Source organism: Eubalaena glacialis, chromosome 4 (assembly GCF_028564815.1).
Source record: "Eubalaena glacialis isolate mEubGla1 chromosome 4, mEubGla1.1.hap2.+ XY, whole genome shotgun sequence".
Classification (NCBI taxonomy): Eukaryota; Metazoa; Chordata; class Mammalia; order Artiodactyla; family Balaenidae; genus Eubalaena; species Eubalaena glacialis.
In genome coordinates, this window is record NC_083719.1 from 155,452,413 (window position 1) to 155,466,837 (window position 14,425).

Sequence of the window (14,425 nt, forward strand, 5' to 3'; positions counted from 1 at the left end):
ATTGCTTCTTTACCATTTTTTAAAAACCTACTCCAATCAGATGTTCTCCCCCAGCATTCCACTTAAACTGCAGCTGTCACGGTTGCCATTTTGATAAATTCAATCTTTATCCTCCTTGACTTATCGCTAGGGTGATCATATAATTTATCTTCCAAACCAATACTTTTCAAAGTGACATGGTTCTATTAATAATTTTGGGGGGAATAACATGTATAAACTGGGGCCACCCCAGAAAACCCTAATATGTGTTTATTAATTTATTGCTAAATTCTTAACTAGAGAGTATGTCAGAGTCTGATATTTTTGTCTGTCTTTTCACTTGGTTTCTCCTGAGCCCAGAATAGCTGTTGAATATTAGGTGCCTAATTATTTGGGGAGCACATAGTAGGTTCTTAATGAAAGTTGACTAATCAGTGGTGAAATATATAACAATTTATCCCTGTGATGGTCTTAAGCACCAGGGATCCAACGGATGTGGACTCACAGTACATTCATGCCCCACTGACTGGAGTTTCCCTCCCGAGCAGAGCAGCAGCCCTGGAGAAACCTCATCCATGGCGTGGCTTCTCTTCCAGCTCTTTATCTCATCGTAGCCCTTTGGCTCATTCCTTGAACAAGCTTCAGGCTATCTTTAGCCTGACACTGACATATTTGCTTTCTCCACCCAGGATTAGAAGCATAATTTCAGAGGTCACCCAAGAGAGGAACATTTCCCCATTGGGCCACTGAGCCCTCCGGTATTGCTGATGACTCAGAAATCTCATTTTTCCCCTGAGATAATCCTCGCTGTGTTCAGAGGAAAGCTAACCACAGGAGATCAGGAGCAATTACCCTTCTCCAAAGAAAGGATGACAGGCACATTAGGTGCTGGGGCTCGTTCGGTGTTTTATAAAGGTTATTTTTAATTCTGAGCAGAACGTACTTATCCTTTCTTGTATGAGGTGAGGTCATAACAACTTGGTGTCATCCAGCCAGAAGCGTTTTCCCATTTCAGCAAAAACTCTACCTTCGTCATCATTGGTTCCCCCAATTTATCCATATACATACACATATATATATATATATATATACACAAAGATATATGTATACACAAGTGTATATTTATCTACAAATATGTCTACCCCAATATATATATAACTATGTACAAAAATATTGGACTTCCCTGGTGGCGCAGTGGTTGAGAATCTGCCTGCTAATGCAGGGGACACGGGTTCGAGCCCTGGTCTGGGAGGATCCCACATGCCGCGGCGCGACTGGGCCCGTGAGCCACAACTACTGAGCCTGCGCGTCTGGAGCCTGTGCTCCGCAACAAGAGAGGCCGTGATAGTGAGAGGCCCGCGCACCGCGATGAAGAGTGGCCCCCACTTGCCGCAACTGGAGAAAGCCCTTGCACAGAAACGAAGACCCAACACAGCCAAAAAAAAAAAAAAAAAAAAAAAGATGAGTCTCTTTAAAAAAAAATTATAGATCATATATAGTTGTGTACATATACATATTTGTGTATTATATACATATTTCTATCTACTCACCTTATGCAGAGAGTACACTTTGTCTTCTCTTGGTACTAAAAGAAATTTGTCACAACTTTGCCAATTTGTTGATTCTCAAGGAACAAGGATTAGTAAAGATTCTTAAGGAACCATTTGAAAAACATGTGACCTGACAGTTAAGTAGTGTCTTCTTAGAGTGTGCATGACAAGGAAAAAATTATGTATAATTGTCAGCCCCCCATCATCCTTTCTAAGGAGGACGGTGGGGTAGCTACTGCAGCCTTTCTTTGTTGATGAGTGTGGGTTTGCAGGTTGAGGGGCCACCTCAGAACAGAGACGTCGGCGAACAGAGGAGTTCTGAGCCTCCACTGCTGGAGGCAAGTGGGCAAAGGAGAACCCCTAGTAGTGTTTGGGGAGGAGACGTGCAAATGGGGATTTTACGAAGTCTTCTGTGGGGCATGTAATCTCTTCTGTCTTCACTACAATGGTTCCAATGATGTTTTGAGGCAAGTGGATTCCTCCTAGGGAATACAAAGTAGGTCCAGTCCTTTTCAAAGTCTTCACAGGGGACAGCAGGTATCCAGACTGTTCCTCGTCCAATGCCCAACCTCTCCCCTATGGCCAGAGGCTGTGGCCATAAGGGCAGGTATTAAGGTTGACAAGCAAGAGGGACATGGAGGTTGTGCATTGAGGTTTTTGTTACAAAGGGGAAAAGAGATGAGAATGAGAGGCAGTGTGTGGGAAACATTCTTTGAAAGCCTAAATACCTCTTCTGGTCTTTGCTTTTGGATCCACGAACAACCTTAGTTCTGTTGGCTTTGGCACACGAGGTACAAAAGACCACGCACAGTTGCTGAGCAGGAATTCAGTTCAATTCAGTCCAGTCCAGTCATTAGAGCCATTTACATGCCAGGAGCTGAGGATATCAACATGCATATCCATATAAAAAATAATTCTGCTTCCCTATTCATCAATGTCATTAAAAAGCTGCTATGTGGTCTTAGCAGGCACGTAGTTCATCCTCCTTCTTCATTTTCAAATAATAAAAATGGAGCTTCAGGAGGTTAAATCGCTCATTCAAGGTCACAGAGCTGGAATCATCATCATCTTTGTCACTGTCACAGTCACTACCATCCTCGTAATCACTATTTGTGAATTACTCCGTACCATGAGATCCCCTCTTATGGATAGCGAAACTGAGGCTCAGAGAGAGTGAATAACATGCCCAGGGCATTTTGCTGGTAGCTGCTGGTAAAAGCAGACCCAACATTCAAACTCAGCTCTTGTCACTCCAAGCAGCATACGTCTTCATTCCCCACCCCCTCTCCCCCACCAACACTAAAGCTAATTTAGGATTCCGGAGAAAATTCTGATAGATAAGATTGATGGTGATTCCTGAAAAAGCAAAAAGGAGATTGCTCCTTCACTAACATAGGAAGAGGCAGATGAGATTAGGAAGCAAAAAAGCTAGATAGCAATCCCTCATTTATCAAAAACTAACATATAAACACTTTTTTCCCCATTCTCATGTTCACTGTGTTCTTTACTCCTCTGTTGCTTGGCCTGAGACCCAGGACTTCAGTCTTTCATTGGTCAGAAGAGAAAGAAATGGGACTGGAGCAGAAATGTGTGTGTTCAGTGGGGATTTCTGGTTCTAGAATGAAAATGATATAGGTCACGTTTGCCTAGTTTTAGTAATAAGGTCAGTACAAGTAGATTCTCTATGTGTCCTAGGGAATGAGAGTTCATGTAAGGCAGATGTCCGCTGGGTTATTATGCTTGAATCTAATGGTAATTGTCTGAAGTAAAGGATTTATATACAGATTATCACCAGATTGCACAACCACAGTGACCATTGTAAGTATTTAACATTTAAGAGGAGATAGGTTACAACACATAGGAAGGAGGGGAGAGGTGGTTAAAAAGCAATGAAAAAAAGTACAAAAAAACACTTAGCAGTAGAAAAATAAAAAGAAAGAACCACAGTGGTGTTTCCCAGTTATTATATTAGCAGTTGCCTAGTACTTCATGGCTTTATTTCTTCCTTTGGACAAGAACCTTGTAAGTATTCCAGTTACAACCACATTCTGGAAATACATAGAAGGAAAGCCTCCCTGTCTCCCAAATTCCTTCCCACACTTTCAGTTCTTCTGTGAAATTGACCCATTTGCCACCTGGAAGTATGGTTTCTTATTGAGAAAGTAAGGAATCGCATGTAAGCAAACTGCAGTCAGCACAAGGGAGCCCTCCTGTTCTCCCTCTCTGGGTCTTTGATCTGGGAAAGGTAACCTTTGAAACTCAGGTGTCCAACATGCTCCTTCCTTAGCATTATATGCACGGTCGCAGTAGTGGTGACAGTCGTGGCTGCTGGTTGCCGTGGGGCCCTGAGTGAGAAGCTTTGCTCTTAGGTCTTCGGGAACATCAGCCCATTTAATCCCCAAAACAGGCCTGTGAGATGGGATTTTTGTAATCCTCAATTTCTATTCTAATGCCTGGAAATCTCTTCCAGAGGCTATCCTAAGAATGAATCCTTCTCACTCTTTAGGTCTTAACTTAAAAGACACCTCCTCGAAGAAAATTTTCCAGAACAACCTCTCTGAAGTAGAAACAGTGTGTTGGCCTCTATCCAGTCTCATTCCTTTCTTATGTGGAACTCATCACCACCAGTAATTATTTGGTTTGTACTTGTTTCCTTGTTTACTGTCTGTAAATCACAGCGACTGCAAGTCCCTGGAGGGCAGGGACCTTCTTTATCTTTCCTGCATAGTATCCCCAGTGCCCACCATCGTGCCTGACGTGTAATAGAAACTTAATGAATGCATAGCAGGGTGAGGCCCAGAGTGGTTGAGTAACTTACCAAAGACCACACAGCAGGTAAAAGCAGACCCAGGTTCATGGATTCCAGAATATGGGTGTTTTCTCCCCGCTTTAGCACAGCTAGGAGTATGCAATAAGTACATAACCCTTATTGAACTCATTAATGTTATTTCTTAAAGCCCAAGTCTCCTGTCCCCAGCCTGACTAGGATCAAAAAACAGGGATTAAGTTTACAACTGTCTCACTTAGAAAAACCACTTTGATTTAGGGCAATAATGAGTCATGATACCACTGAGTCTTGCTAAATTAACTGGTACAAGCCCTGTCTCCCATGGTGCTGTGTTGAAACGTTGGGGCTTTTATCCTAGGACACTTAGGTATTTAGATAAATGAATAATAAAGGCTGAAAGGCTTAACTACTCACAGGGAAAGCAGAAGGCTGATTATGCCAGCCACAAAAGATATACTTCACTGGGAGGAAAAAAATTAAAACCATCTCAGCATTAATATCTACAAGTTCAACCATTTCTTTTATTTTCATTGTAAAAACAGTTGAAACATATTAAAGGTAATTGTGATTTGAAAAAAGGTCTTGAACAATGCTGACACTAGTATTTTCATTGTTTGGCTCTTTTCTGGTCAAATGCACACATAGATGTAATTGTAGGGAACACTCCATGTTGGATACTGTTTTCATTAATGTTTGTCATAAATATACCTTCTTGTGGCTAAATATCCTCACAATTAACATTTTTGTTGACCACATAATGTTGTTGTATCATACTTCATTTAATCAAGTCACTACGGTTGGGTACTGTTTTCAGGTTTATCCATTTGCTGATGCTGTAATAAGCATCGTCAAATATTTAGCATTTAATTTGAGGGATTTTGTTTTTTCCATTGGTTATGACCCTCCCAATTTCTTCCGACTAAGCCAAAAGATAGAAACATTTTATGCTCTGGATGTGTACTATTAAATTGTTCTCCAAAAGCCTTGTATTACTTTACCATGGCAGCCACTAAACGCATATGGACCACTTTCACCTCAACATCACCAGCACTGGTCATCATTTAGTAAAAAATACTTCAGGTTTAATTTAACAGAGGAAAACATTAACTTAATGTTTTTAGTTCCATTTCATTGAATATAAGTGCTGTTAAATAGTTTTCCTATGTTTGTTTTTCAGCTTCATTGCACTTTCTATGACATATCCCAGTGCTAGGAGAAATTTTTACAAAAATATAAATCCTGTAGCCATTTAATAATACACTTTTAACAAAACACTACATGAACTGATCCTAAACTAGCTGTATAGGTCCTGGGAATCCTATCACATAAGTTGATTTGATAAGTTTGCCTAAAAAGAAGCTCTGTAGTAAAGAAGATGGAAAATTTGCTTACAGCTCTTCCCTCTTAAATACTTATAGTACCATGATGTCATGGTTTAATAAAAGCTGATTCTCTTCTAAGAAACTTGGCTGATGAGGCTGAGCATGCCCTGGTCACTGTCAGAGTGCTTGAGTTGGCAGGACCTGAGGAGGGTGCAATCTTGATGGGAGAGCTGAGATTCTTCCGTCTCGGTGCTCATTGTCAAGGGCACGTTGCCTCCTGCCATGCCTCCTTTCCTAAGTGAGCTTCCTGAGTGTCCACGCCCATGGGAGGGCCAGACTTCCTGGCTTCCATCTGGTTCCTTACCCGTCCCTGAGCCCTTTTCTCAGGCTCAAGCCTCCAGGGGTTTCCCCCTTTCTCCTGTCAGCAGGACCTGGGTTGAACCGATAGTTCACAACAATCAAGATACCGTGTTTTTCCTGAGTTTCCAAAGGCACTCACTATGAGGCTGAGGTCTGGGCAGGGAGGAAAGCCAGAGTCGAGGCAGCAGAATCTGGGTGTGAGTATAAACAGTGGGTGAGAACCTGGGACCAGGAAGGGAGAATCAGGACCAGGCTGGAAGGAGGTGGCCAGGTGGGTGAGGCAGAGACTGGGAATCAGACAGGCATGGCGTTCTTCCATCAGGACGATGGGGCTCCTCCTGGAGATGCCCCTCCGCCTGCCCCCCGACAAGAAATCTATGGCACCAGGCTCTCGGGCACTTGTGTGACCTGCTGTAGTGGGATCTACCCACCGCAGAGTCAGGACATCAGGGCAGTGACAGGCATGCGCCCCTGAGTCAGCTCTGCATCCTGGCTTGCCCACTTGCTAGCTGTGTGACTCTCATGGAGAAGTGCTCGGGGTTTGACACATGACAAGCCCTCAGTGAATGTTATCTATGAGCTGTAGACATTAGCAGGGTTATTGCTGATTTGGGATGGTACTGTGGAGTGCCTTATATTCTGGGCCCAAGGCTTTGGTTTTTTGGGGTTTAAATTTTTTTTTTTTTTTTACCATCTGTCACCATACAAAGTTATTACAATATTATTGACTATATTCCCAATGCTGTACATTTCATCCCCATGACTCATTTATTTTGGAATTGGAAGTTTGTACCTCTGCATCTTCCTCTCCTATTTCATTCATCCCACTTACTTCCCTTCCCTCTGGTACCCACCTGTTTGTTCTCTGTATTTATGACTCTGTTTCTATTTTGTTGTTTGTTCATTTGTTTTGTTTTTTAGATTCCACATATTAGTCAAATTATATGGTATTTATTTTTCTCTGACTTATTTCACTTAGCTTAATAACGTCTAGGTTGTCAGAAGTTGGCAGGATTTCATTCTTTTTTATGGCTGAGTAATAGTCTGTTGTGTATATATACCACATCATCTTTATCCATTCATCTGTTGATGGATACTTAGGTTGCTTCCATGTCTTGGCTATTGTAAATAGTGCTGCATTGAACATTGGGATGCATACATCTTTTTGAATTAGTGGTTTTTTTGGAGGATATATATCCAGGAATGGAATCAATGGATCATATGGTAGCTCTATTTTTAATTTTTTGAGGAACTCCCATGTTGTTTTCCACAGTGGCTGCACCAATCAACATTCCCACCAACAGTGTACGAGAGTTCCCTTTTCTCCACATCCTTGTCAACATTTGTTGTTTGTTGTCTTTTTGATGATAGCCATTCTGACAGGTATGAGGTGATATCTCATTGTGGTTTTGATTTCCATTTCCCTGATGATTAGTGATGTTGAGGATATTTTCATGGTGTCTCTTGGACATCTGTATATCTTCTTTGGAAAAATGTTTCCTCAGGCCTTCTGCCCATTTTTTAATCAGGTTTTTTAAAATTGAAGTTTAGTTCACTTACAATATTATATTAGTTTCAGGTGTACTATATAAAAATATGATATTTTAATAGATTATACTCCATAAAAAGTTATTTTAACCTATTGACTATATTCCCTGTGCTGCTTTTTTTGGGTGTTGACTTGTTTGAGTTCTTTGTATATTTTGGATATTAACACCTTATCAGATATCTTCTTGCAAATATCTTCTCCCATTCAGTAGGTTGTCTTTTCATTTTATTGGTGGTTTCTTTTGCTGTGAAAAAGCTTTTTAGTTTGATGTTGTCCATTTGTTTATTTTTGCTTTTGCTTCCCTTGCCTGCAGGCAAAAAAAGTCAAAGAACCAATGTCAAAGAATGTACTTCCTATGTTTTCTTCTAGGAGTTTTATAGTTTCAGGTCTTACATTTATATCTTTAATCCATTTTATTTTCGTATCTGGTCTGAGAAAGTAATCTAGTTTGATTCTTTGGCATGTGGCTGTCCAGTTTTCCCAACACCATTTATTGAACAGGCTGCCTTTTCCCCATTGCATATTCTTGCTTCCTTGGTTGTAGATTAATTGCCCATATTAAGTGTGTGGTTTTATTTCTAGGCCCTCTATTTTGTTCCATTCATCTGTGTGTCTGTTTTTTGTACTAATACCATACACTTTGATTATTGTAGCTTTGTAGTATAGTTGAAATTGGGGCCTGGGGGAGTCTGGGGGCTGGTGCTGGCCTGCTGGTGGGAAAGGCATGATCATGGGGTAGCAGGTTGTACTGCCCAGGGAGTCCTGGGGTTTGTGTCAGCCCACTGATGGGTGAGGCCAAGTCCCAGGGTGATGCTGTCCACCTGGTGGATGTGTTAGCTCCCAGCACTAATAGGCTAGTGGGAGGACTAAAAAATGGTGCTTGCCTGCACCAGTGTGCTCATGGTACAATGAGCCCTCCAAAACGGCTGCGGCCAGCATCTCTGTCCCCAGGGGAGTCCCAGTTGCCTCCTGTCTCTCTAAGAAGTTCTCCAAGATCAGCAAGAGTGTCTGACGCAGGTTCCTTCAAATTACTGCCTCTGTGCTGAGTCTTGGAACGTGTGAGATTTTGCACGAGCCCTTTAAGAGCAGAATCTGTTTCCTACAGCTCTTTGATTCTCACTTCTGTAAGCCCTGCTGGCCTTTAAAGCCAGACGCTCATTCTCATTGCAAGACCCCTGGGCTGGGGAGCCAGATGTGGAACTTGGACCCCTCTGCAACTGTGATTATTCTCCTATTTGTGCATTGCTTACCCAGGGGTGTAAGTCTTGATTATACCATGACTCTATACCTACCTGTCCCATTGTGGTTCCTTCTTTACATCTTTAGCTGTGGAAAACCTTTTCTGCTAGTCTTTAGGTGGTTCTCATTTATAGTTGCTCCATAAAATGTTGTAATTTAGGTGTGCCCATGGGAGGAGGTGAGCGCAGGGTCTTCCTACCCTACCATTTTAGCCACACCTCCAGGATCTGAGGGCTTTGGCTTTGATTCTCCATGCAGTGAAGGACAAGGAGTAGGTCGTGGGCAAAGGGACAGAAGAGTGAAGACCAGAAGAATTCTCAGAAGATGACACTTGCTGGGATGTGTCAGGCTGCAGGGGACACTAGGACAAGGAGTGATGTCATTGATCACGGGACCTGAGCACCTGCTCTGTGTTGCACACTATTGCAGATCCCTGAAACAGCCTGCAAAGGGGGGTTAACTATACTCACTCTGCAGATGGGGAGACCGAAACCCAGGAGAGTTAAACCCTCTCCCTACATCACATGGTTTGTAAGTGAAGGAGCCTAAGTACAAATCCAGGTTGTCCCAAATCCCTGCCCCTTCTCTTTTTTCCAAGAGAGGAAGAGCCAAGATCCTGGGGGCAGAAGGAGGCAGTTGGGAACGTCCCTGCAATGACTCAGTTCTACAACGGGTGTGAGAGGAACCTCACTTCCACCTTCCAGATGCAGTGTCTTTCTTTCTGGTCCTCCTCATGGCCCTTGCGTTTGCTGTTCCCTCACCTGGAATTCTCTCGCCTCTGCTCTTCCCAGCCTGTCTCCTTCTCATCCCTTGCATCTCAGCCCAATATCTCCTCCCCAGAAAGCTTCCCCATCTGCCTGCCTTCCTCAATGACTGCCATCCCACCACCCTGTTTTATTGCCTTAATTTCCCAAAGTTACTACCTAAAATGACCTTGTTTACTTTTTAATTTTCTTATGTCTGTTTTGCTTTCCACTGTCACCTCAATGACATATTTTATTCTCAATAAATACTTGCTAAATACATGAATTTAGAAGAATTTAAAAGGGAAAAGAATTCTCAGATTCCTGGCTTGTAACTTAACCAGAGTTGAGCAGCAGAAATTAAAAGAAAAAGTAGAAGGAAGAACTCTAAACCAGAGACATTTTTCTTGCATTATTGCTCACTTTCTAAGGTTTAGTCCAGAACTCCATGTAGCACATAAGGTCATTGCACCTCTTGTCAGTATTGCTGAACTTGTCAATATCGTCTCAAATTACATAAAAGGAAGAGCACTCAGACAAGATGTGGTGCTACTGTCACTGTATGTATCTCTTGCTGGAAACCACATGGCTCTAATTATCGTGCTTCTCCATAACTGAAGACGTGCCTTCATTAATTCAACCAGACTGGGTGCCTCTCTTGCTTGGCCAAGCTGGCTCAGGCTTTCAAAGAACAGATGACATCATCTTTGCTCATAAAACACTCATTGCCCAGGCTGCACGGTGTTTTAGCTCTGATTTTAAAATCAGATGCTCACCCTTGACCTTCTCAACTCTCTGAGCCCATTGAGCTGGTAATGGCTTTGATCTGGTGCTCACTAGCTTTGTGGAACCTTTCAGGACCAAGTAGGTACACATCACTCTGTCTGTAGAAAGCAACAGGATGGCCGTTGGCTACTGTCTGAGCTGAGAAAAACATTTTAGGGTCTGAGTTGACATCTTTTGCTGCAGAAACTGGGCTTAAGGACTGACTTTCTCATCAACTCTTTGGGCAGCATAGAAAATGAAATTAACCTGACTTGAATAATAATAATAATTATAAATATAATTATAAATATAAATATAAATTGTAAATTTATAAATTAATTATAAATACAAATTATAAAAAATAAATATAATTATAAAATAATGCACATTTACTGAATGTGGGAGACCAAATAATGGCTCTTCAGAGATGTCCTTGTCCTAATCTCCAGAATACGTGAATATATTTGGTTACATGGCAAAGGGGAATTAAGATTGCTAGTCATCTGACTTTAAAATAAGGAGATTGCCCTGGATTATCTAGATGGACCCAAAATAATTAGAAGAATCCTTAAAAGTGGAGGATGGAGGCAGAAGAGACCAGAGTATGTCTCTGAACCAGCACCTGGGAGCTTGTGAGAACCTCAGACCCACCTCAGACCAAGTGAATCATAATCTTCATTAGAAGAGGATCCCTAGGACCTGGGAGAATAGCTTCTCCAAACTCTGGCCAATGATTGTCACCAGATCTCCTAATATTTCCAGAGAAGCCAGGAAATCGGGATTTTTATGCGAAATGTCTTAATTTTTTAACTCTTTGTAAGATAAGCACAAAATTTGGTCTGTGGGCCACTGCTTTGCAACCCCTGCTCTATTATACTTCACTCTACTTCTTTGAAAGACTTGGGATTCTGGTCCTGGTTTGAGCATTGGTGAGATGGTAATATTGAAGAAATCACTTCTCCTTTGTCATTGCCAACTCACTCATCTGCAAAATGAAGGTGATTAATAATACCCATTGCTTTGTCTCTCATGAATGTTGGAGGCAGTGGGTTTAGTGCATTCTTCTCAGATGCAAACTCAGGTGTTCATTTCAATCATTTTTATTAGAGAGTCAGTTAAATAAGCATTAGCATCAAACACCGTTGGCCTACAGTACTATGGATTTCTAAAATTTGCAATGAAATAGAAATAAAGCCATAAACCCCAATGTAGTTTAAATTAATTATTCCTGTTTAATGTGACAGATGGCTGCTGCTTTGCTGCTGTGATCTTGAAGCCTGAGACACAAGCAGGGCTCTGAGTGCAGTGGCTGATGGACCTTTGGGTTCAGTATGCTTAGGCTGTGTGAGTCATATGGGGTATCCCAGTCCTCACACCATTGTCTCTGTTTACATCACTGCAATTTTATTCATAGGGAGGCCGTGACATCATTTGGTCCTCACATGTCACAAACTCATGTCTGAGATGTGATGTTGGCCTTTGTTCCATGGCATCAACACATTCTACACCTTAAAGCAAGCACAAGCACTGAAATCCCACAGCTGTCTTCTACTCTGTACTGGTCACCCCAGTGCCCCACAGACAGCTCTCAAGCTTATATTAATTTTAAGCAGATTATCAACAAAATAAAAATGAAATTTAAAACCCTTGTTGACGTCCCAGGACCCTCAGAAGATAATTGTGGATCCCCTGGGGTTCACAACCCAGTTTAAGGAACAGTAGGACCAGGGAGAAAAGCAAAGCCTCTGCAGAGGGACTGGCCCGAGCCTGCATTGCTCCTCTGCCCAGAACCCACCGCGACATCTCAGGCAAGACCCCCACCGCTGAGCCTGGGTCTCCTCATTTGTAAAGTGAGGATAGCGACAGTACCTACTTTGCAGAGTTTTTATTAAGACCAGGTGCAATGTTATTAAAAGTGCCTGGACCCAAGCCACAGTGGCCTCTGTTATTGCGGTGAAGATCACAGACAATGATGAAGGTGGAAGTGTTTTGAAGACTGTAAATGGTTGTTTAGATGTTAGCGTTCTGTTATTATATCAAGATGCTGGTTAAGAACTAAGATAAGCTTAAAGTATGACCTTCTTCTGGAGATTTGCCTTTCAAAGAGATGCATGCATTAAAGCTAAAGTGATATAGCTTGGCAGGAAAATTTTTGTGTGGCTAAGTGGTATGGTAGGGATATTTTCAACTTGAAGGGGCTATGGTAAGCATACCGTGCAAGCCATTTGGCCCAGGAGATATATTCTTAGGTTATAATTTGGTTCCCAGGGTGGGACGGCATATTTTTTTTTTAATTAATTAATTTTATTTATTTATGGCTGTGTTGGGTCTTTGTTTCTGTGCAAGGGCTTTCTCTAGTTGTGGCAGGAGGGGGCCACTCTTCATCGCGGTGTGCAGGCCTCTCACTATCGCGGCCTCTCTTGTTGCGGAGCACAGGCTCCAGACGCGCAGGCTCAGTAATTGTGTCTCACGGGCCCAGTTGCTCCGCGGCATGTGGGATCTTCCCAGACCGGGGCTCAAACCCGTGTCCTCTGCATTGGCAGGCAGATTCTCAACCACTGCACCACCAGGGAAGCCCGGACGGCATATTTGATGAACAGCTTCTCCTTTCTAAAGGAAGTGGCATTTGCCAATATGAATTCTGAGTTCTTTGCTCACTGAGTAGAGGGGAATGTCAGCTCTTTAGTCCCCTATTTTTAATAAGCGTTTCTTTCATTGAAAGCCAAGTCCTAAGTAATTCACCTCTCCCCGCCCTGCCCCCAAAAATATCATCATTGCCAGCTGCCCCTTCATTCCAGGAGTGGTTTTATAGAGAGACCAAAGTGCTTGTGAAATCTCAAGTGTCTCCATTGTGGTACCTTTTTACCTCTTTGATTTAAATGTCCATAAACATGAACCCACTGTGTAAACCACACCCCTCCCCTTGGCACACAGTGGCTGAGGTCTTCTCTCTTGGTCTAGGACAGCTTCCCTATTCTTCCTGGCGAGAGCAAGTGGCCATGTCCACATGAGGGCCACCTGTCCCGCTCTGGCCCTCCTGCTTTCATCTCTGCTTCTCGGCTCCATCTCTTAAGCTTGAGATTTTAACAAGGACTCTCCTGGGCCTTGACTCTAGGCTTCATATTTATAGTACTTTCAAGTGGTATTTTCACGACTGGAGGAAGCACGCATGAGGGACAGAACCATACCTTCACTGGGCTACATGGCATCTTCAGGGTTTGATCCAGTCCAGACAAAGAATTTAGCCAATTGCTTGGGGCCATTGCAGCAAAAGTGGCTTACAGCAGGCACCCAGCTATGAAATGAAGGTCAGTTCTTTTGTCACTTAACAAAGAAGACATAGTAAAACTGCATTCTTACAGGCAGCTATAGCTCATTCTCTGTGCTAATTATAAAATGGAAGTCATGAGAAAGAGAATTTTAATGGACTGGAAATTGGTACAAATGATTATTCTGAAATGTTATAAATTTTACTAATACAATGTATCAAGGAGCATAACAGTCTGTAAACACAGGTGATTAGGGTCACCTTCTATTATGTTTCTTTGTCAGTTGTTGACAAATTGTACCATGTGTATTCACTTATTCTTTACTTTTTCATTCATTCATTCAGCAAACCTTTATTAGCATTTACTAAGTCTGGGATTTAGACTTGGATTACAGTGGTGAATTACACAGTCCAAGAAACAGTGGTTGCCGCAGTGTGAGGAAAACTGAGGAGGAGTTTGGGTCTTGAGTATCAGGTGACCAGATGGTTTTTATTATCAGGCAGAGGCTGGCAATACCTGTCAATTGAAAATGTTCATTCTTCTTCCTAAGTTTCTAAGAGATCTTCTCATGACCTCTCATGAGAGGTCATCTCTCATCTCATCCTCATGAGTGGATGTTGAATTTTGTCAAATGCTTTTATTGCATTTTGAGATAAGTAAATGACTTGTATTATTTAGTCTGTTAATATGGTGAATTACAATGATTGATATTCAAATAATAATCAGGCCAGAGGCTGGCCTTAGTTATGGTGAGAAGTGCACAGATTGGTGATACATTGGGAGGTGGAATCAACAGCCAACTAGGCTAAAAAAAGAAAGCATCCTCTATGGGGTCTGGCCTGACTTACTAAATGCTAACTG